Source organism: Agelaius tricolor, unplaced genomic scaffold (assembly GCF_023055355.1).
Source record: "Agelaius tricolor isolate 1412-34295 unplaced genomic scaffold, bAgeTri1.0.p SCAF_43, whole genome shotgun sequence".
Taxonomy (NCBI): Eukaryota; Metazoa; Chordata; class Aves; order Passeriformes; family Icteridae; genus Agelaius; species Agelaius tricolor.
The window spans coordinates 3,995,486-4,002,723 of record NW_027269303.1 but is presented as its reverse complement, the minus strand read 5'-3'; positions in this window follow the sequence as shown (position 1 = coordinate 4,002,723).

The window sequence follows — 7,238 nt, the reverse complement described above, 5'->3', positions numbered from 1 at the left end:
TGTAACTTCAAAAGGAGAATTCTGGGCATCTTCATTCTATTGATGTAATTGTTTTTCTGCCATGCTGGTATTGTTTTCTATCATTTTTACCAACAGAAATATTTTTCCCTGACACCTATGGAAAAGACCTATGTTTACTCAACAGTGCAGCGTCAGTCCATTGTTTAGAATGATTTCAACATGGTCCCAAACATATCGGACAGCTAGACAGCAGAGGTTAGCAACAGGGAATGGGAAGAACTTCTGAACCGTTTCAGTAGATTTCCCAGGAAGGGCTTGCTTTCTGCCACTGCAAATTTTCCCAGAGATTTTGTCTGGTGAAGAGTTGCATCAAAAGAGTATTTTTGCCCAAACCTTGGGGCAAGCTCTGTCTCCGATTTACTAGTGAATGCAAAGAGGGTGAAAGTGCTGCTTCAAAGCCCTCTGTGCGCTTTCTGTACCAAGAGGGGGGGTGACCCCAGAAATAAGTTTTGATCTCTCTTCAGAACACAAGGCATGTCATCACCTCATTCATCTTCTTCTGGGACTCATAGCATCTTAAGACTAAGAAGCTCTCTTGCTTGCTGAAGTGCGTTCAGCAAAAAAACCTTGTCTCATCAGCAGATTTGAACACAACTACAGTCGAGTCAATTCCAATGCTGGCAGGGCAATACTCTACCCCACTAGTAACATGCCACTATTAGAAGACTGTGTAAAACTATTTTTGTACAAAGTAATCGGAGGGAAAAATAGAATTGGGAAGAACTGCACATTGTTCTGGAAAAAGCCTCCTGCCTCAGTCTTACAGACATCATTTGCTGGTATCATTTTTAATAGTTGGGGTTTTTTAAATTTTGTAGAAGAAAAAATATTACTGCGCCTTTATGTTTCCTTAATAGAAGTGCAGCCATTTCTTAATAGAATAGAAGTAAGCCATTTGAATATGTACAAATGGTCTTTTCAAATACATATGCTATAGCCCACTGTGAAAGTAATTAGCTATAAATAGAAATCTAAAGGCTTAAAAAGATTTTGGAAGAAAGTAAGTCTAAGGTGATAGAAGAAGAAGAAAACAGCAGTTTTCTTCTGGTGAAAAAAAAACAAAGGGAGGACCTTGTACAGTGGAGATGTATTATTTGACTTCCTGAAAAACTGAGTAGGTTTGCTATTGCCAATGGTTTTCATTAGGAAGGAAGAAATTCCTTTGGCAAAAAAAACCCCTTCAAATTGACAGAAATGTTATGACACTTAACTTCACCAATCCTGAAGAAAAATTCTCATCACTTGATCTGGAAATCATGATGGTAATGGAGACAAGGATGTCTAAGCCATGCCATCAGGAACATAAAAAAGCATTAGAATGCAGGTAAGACTGAGCTCCTGAACTAGTGTGAAGAGAATGCAAGAAAGACATTTTCATTTAAGAGTCTTCAGGATGGAGAGCAGATCAAAATTTTCATGTGAAGTATTTCTGAATAGAATGAATCTTCAAAATAACATTGTTTTCCAAAACCTGTTTACAGTATCTCTTACCATGATACACACCTTTCATCTGACACCAAAAGCCTGAGGACATGACTTCATTTTCCCCAGGGAAAATGGGGTCAGTTTGAGGCCACTCGCCCTGGCCATCTGCATCGTTCCCGGTGTGAAATTTGCAATCATGGCTGATTTTCTCAAAACCTAAAGCTGCTGGCAAGGAGGACCCTGCAACTCCTTAGGGCCCCAGATGCCACCTTTCATTGGATACCCAGACCCTGGGCCAATGACATCATTTTCCCCATGGAAAATGGCCTCCATTTGCAGCCGTTTGCCCTGGCCAACAGGGCAGTGCCCAGTTGGAAATTTCAAACCTTTGCTTGATTCCTCCACAACTAAAGCTGCGAGCAAGTAGGAGCTTGAAAGACCTTAGAGCCCCAAAGGCCAGCTTTCATCTGACACCCAGACCCTGGGGACATGTCTTCATTTTCCCCATGGAAAATGGGGTCAATTTGAGGCCACTCGCCCTGACCATCTGCATCGTTCCCGGTGAGAAATTTGCAATCATGGCTGATTTTCTCCAAAAGTAAAGCTGCTGGCAACGAGGACCCTGACACTCCATAGGGGCCCAGATGCCACCTTTCATCTGATACGCAGACCCTGGGCCAATGACATCATTTTCCCCATGGAAAATGGCCTCCATTTGCAGCCATTTGCCCTGGCCAACAGGGCAGTGCCCAGTGAGAAATTTCAAAACTTTGCTGGATTCCTGCAGGACTAACGCTGTTGGCAACCAAGAGCTTGCAAGTCCTTAGAGCCCCAAAGGCCACCTTTCATCTGACACCCAGACCCTGGGGACATGACTTCATTTTCCCCAGGGAAAATGGGGTCAGTTTGAGGCCACTCGCCCTGGCCATCTGCATCGTTCCCGGCGTGAAATCTGCAATCATGGCTGATTTTCTCCAAAACTAAAGCTGCTGGCAGCGAGGACCCTGAAACTCCTTAGGGCCCCAGATGCCACCTTTCATCTGATACCCAGACCCTGGGACAATGACTTCATTTTCCCCATGGAAAATGGCCTCCATTTCTGGCCTCTCGCCTTGACCAATAGGGTGGTGCCCAGCAAGAAAATTGCAATCTTTGCTGGATTTCTCCACAATTAAAGCTGCCGGCAACTAGGAGCTTGCAAGTCATTAGAGCCCCAAAGGCGACCTTTCTAGGATACCCAGACCCTGGGGACATGACTTCTTTTCGCCATGGAAAAGGGACTCAGTCTGAGGCCACTCGCCATGGCCATCTGCATTGTTCCCTGTGTCAAATTTCCAAACTTGTCTGATTTCCTCCAAAACTAAATTGCTGGCAACGAGGAGCCTGCAACCCTTTAGGGCCCCAAACATCACGTCTCTGCTGATACCCAGATCATGGGGAAATTACTTCTTTTTCCCATAGAAATGGTATCCCTGTGTGGCCACTTGGCCTGGCAGAAAGTGGGGTGCCAAGCAGGAAATTTGAAAATTCTGCCTGATTTCCCTAAAAGTAAAGCTGCCAGACACTAGGACCCTGCAAGTCATTAGGGCCCCAGATGCCACGTTTCATCTGATACCCAGACCCTGGGACAATGACTTCATTTTCCCATGAGAAATGGCCTCCATTTGCAGCCACTCACCCTGGCAGAAAGTGGGGAGCCAAGCTAGAATTATGCAATCTTGCTGGATTTTTCCAAAAGTAAAGCTGGCAGCAACTAGGACCTTGTAAGTACTTAGAGCCTCAAAAGCCACCTTGAAAATATTACTCAGACCCTGGGACAATGACTTCATTTTCCCCATGGAAAATGGCCTTCATTTGTGGCCACTTGGCCTAGGAGGCAGGGCAGTGCCAAGCGAGAAATTTGAAAACTGTGCTGGATCCTTCCAAAAGTAAAGCTGCCAGCAATTAGGAGCCTGCAAGTCCTTAGAGCCCCAGATGCCACCTTTCATCTGATACCCAGACCCTGGGACACTGACTTCATTTTCCCCATGGAAAATGGCCTCCATTTCTGGCCTCTCAACCTGGCCAATAGAGTGGTGCCCAGCAAGACATTTGCAATCTTGGTTGGATTTCTCCAAATCTAAAGTTGCCAGTTAGAAGTACCCTGCAAGTCCTTTGAGCCCCAGATGCCACCTTTCATCTGAAACCCAGACCCAGGGAAAAGGACTTCATTTTTCTATGGAAAATGGCCTCTCTTTGCAGCCATTTGCCCTGGCACACAGGGCAGTGCCCAGTGAGAAATTTGCAAACTTTGCTGGATTCCTCCACAACTAAAGCTGCCGGCAACTAGGAGCCTGCAACTCCTGAGAGCCCCAAAGGCGACCTTTCAATGATACCCAGACCCTGGGGACATGACTTCTTTTCGCCATGGAAAATGGGGTCAGTTTCAGGCCACCCGCCCTGGCCATCTGCATTGTTCCCTGTGTCAAATTTCCAAACTTTGCTGAATTTCTCCAAAACTAAATTGCTGGCAACGAAGAGCCTGCAACTCTTTAGGGCCCCAAACATCACGTCTCTGCTGATACCCAGATCATGGGGAAATTACTTCTTTTTCCCATAGAAATGGTATCCCTGTGTGGCCACTTGGCCTGGCAGAAAGTGGGGTGCCAAGCAGGAAATTTGAAAATTCGGCCTGATTTCCCTAAAAGTAAAGCTGCCAGACACTAGGACACTGCAAGTCATTAGGGCCCCAGATGCCACCTTTCATCTGATACCCAGACCCTGGGACAATGACTTCATTTTCCCCATGGAAAATGGCCTCCATTTCTGGCCTCTCGCCCTGACCAATAGGGTGGTGCCCAGCAAGAAAATTGCAATCTTTGCTGGATTTCTCCACAACTAAAGCTGCCAGAAAGAAGTACCCTGCAAGTCCTTTGAGCCCCAGATGCCACCTTTCATCTGACACCCAGACCCTGGGGAAAGGACTTCTATTTGCCATGCAAAATGGCCTCTCTTTGCAGCCATTTGCCCTGGCACACAGGGCAGTGACAAGCGAGAAATTTGCAAACTTTGCTGGATTCCTCCACAACTAAAGCTGCCAGCAATTAGGAGCCTGCAAGTCCTTAGAGACCCAAAGGCCACCTTTCAATTACACCCAGACCCTGGGGAAAGGACTTCCTTTTCCCATGGGAAATGGCCTCCATTTGCAGCCATTCACCCTGGCAGAAAGTGGGGAGCCAAGCTAGAATTATGCAATCTTGCTGGATTTTTCCAAAAGTAAAGCTGGCAGCAACTAGGACCCTGTAAGTACTTAGAGCCGCAAAGACCACCTTGAAAATGTTACACAGACCCTGGGTAAAGGACATTTTTCCCCATGGAAAACGGCCTTCATTTGTGGCCACGTGGCCTAGGAGGCAGGGCAGTGCCAAGCGAGAAATTTGAAAACTGTGCTGGATCCTTCCAAAAGTAAAGCTGCCAGCAATTAGGAGCCTGCAAGTCCTTAGAGCCCCAGATGCCACCTTTCATCTGATACCCAGACCATGGGCCAATGACTTCATTTTCCCCATGGAAAATGGCCTCCATTTCTGGCCTCTGCCTTGACCAATAGGGTGGTGCCCAGCAAGAAAATTGATATCTTTGCTGGATTCCTCCACAACTAAAGCTGCCAGCAATTAGGAGCTTGCAACACCTGAGAGCCCCAAAGGCGACCTTTCAATGATACCCAGACCCTGGGGACATGACTTCTTTTCGCCATGGAAAATGGGGTCAGTTTGAGGCCACTCGCCGTGGCCATCTGCATTGTTCCCTGTGTCAAGTTTCCAAACTTTGCTGATTTTCTCCAAAACTAAATTGCTGGCAATGAGGAGCCTGCAACCCTTTAGGGCCCCAAACATCACCTCTCTGCTGATACCCAGATCATGGGGAAATTACTTCTTTTTTCCATAGAAATGGTACCCTTGTGTGGCCACTTGGCCTGGCAGAAAGTGGGGTGCCAAGCAGGAAATTTGAAAATTCTGCCTGATTTCCCTAAACGTAAAGCTGCCAGACACTAGGACCCTGCAAGTCATTAGGGCCCCAGATGCCACCTTTCATCTGATACCCAGACCCTGGGACAATGACTTCATTTTCCCCATGGAAAATGGCCTCCATTTCTGGCCTCTCGACCTGACCAATAGGGTGGTGCCCAGCAAGAAAATTGCAATCTTGGCTGGATTTCTCCAAATCTAAAGCTGCCAGTTAGAAGTACCCTGCAAGTCCTTTGAGCCCCAGATGCCACCCTTCATCTGACACCCAGACCCTGGGGAAAGGACTTCTATTTGCCATGCAAAATGGCCTCTCTTTGCAGCCATTTGCCCTGGCACACAGGGTAGTGACAAGCGAGAAATTTGCAAACTTTGCTGGATTCCTCCACAACTAAAGCTGCCAGTAAGAAGTACCCTGCAAGTCCTTAGAGCCCCACATGCCACCTTTCATCTGATACCCAGACCCTGGGACAATGACTTCATTTTCCCCATGGAAAATGGCCTCCATTTCTGGCCTCTCAACCTGGCCAATAGAGTGGTGACCCGCAAGACATTTGCAATCTTGGCTGGATTTCTCCAAATCTAAAGCTGCCAGTTAGAAGTACCCTGCAAGTCCTTTGAGCCCCAGATGCCACCTTTCATCTGAAACCCAGACCCAGGGAAAAGGACTTCATTTTCCTATGGAAAATGGCCTCTCTTTGCAGCCATTTGCCCTGGCACACAGGGCAGTGCCCAGTGAGAAATTTGCAAACTTTGCTGGATTCCTCCACAACTAAAGTGTCCGGCAACTAGGAGCCTGCAACTCCTGAGAGCCCCAAAGGCGACCTTTCAGTGATACCCAGACCCTGGGGACATGACTTCTTTTTGCCATGGAAAATGGGGTCAGTTTGAGGCCACTTGCCATGGCCATCTGCATTGTTCCCTGTGTCAAATTTCCAAACTTTGCTGATTTTCTCCAAAACTAAATTGCTGGCAATGAGGAGCCTGCAAGTCCTTAGAGCCCCACATGCCACCTTTCATCTGATACCCAGACCCTGGGACAATGACTTCATTTTCCCCATGGAAAATGGCCTCCATTTCTGGCCTCTCAACCTGGCCAATAGAGTGGTGACCAGCAAGACATTTGCAATCTTGGCTGGATTTCTCCAAATCTAAAGTTGCCAGTTAGAAGTACCCTGCAAGTCCTTTGAGCCCCAGATGCCACCTTTCATCTGAAACCCAGACCCAGGGAAAAGGACTTCATTTTCCTATGGAAAATGGCCTCTCTTTGCAGCCATTTGCCCTGGCACACAGGGCAGTGCCCAGTGAGAAATTTGCAAACTTTGCTGGATTCCTCCACAACTAAAGCTGCCGGCAACTAGGAGCTTGCAACACCTGAGAGCCCCAAAGGCGACCTTTCAATGATACCCAGACCCTGGGGACATGACTTCTTTTCGCCATGGAAAATGGGGTCAGTTTGAGGCCACTTGCCCTGGCCATCTGCATTGTTCCCTGTGTCAAATTCCCAAACTTTGCTGAATTTCTCCATAACTAAATTGCTGGCAACGAGGAGCCTGCAACTCTTTAGGGCCCCAAATATCACCTCTCTGCTGATACCCAGATCATGGGGAAATTACTTCTTTTTCCCATAGAAATGGTATCCCTGTGTGGCCACTTGGCCTGGCAGAAAGTGGGGTGCCAAGCAGGAAATTTGAAAATTCTGCCTGATTTCCCTAAAAGTAAAGCTGCCAGACACTAGGACCCTGCAAGTCATTAGGGCCCCACATGCCACCTTTCATCTGATACCCAGAC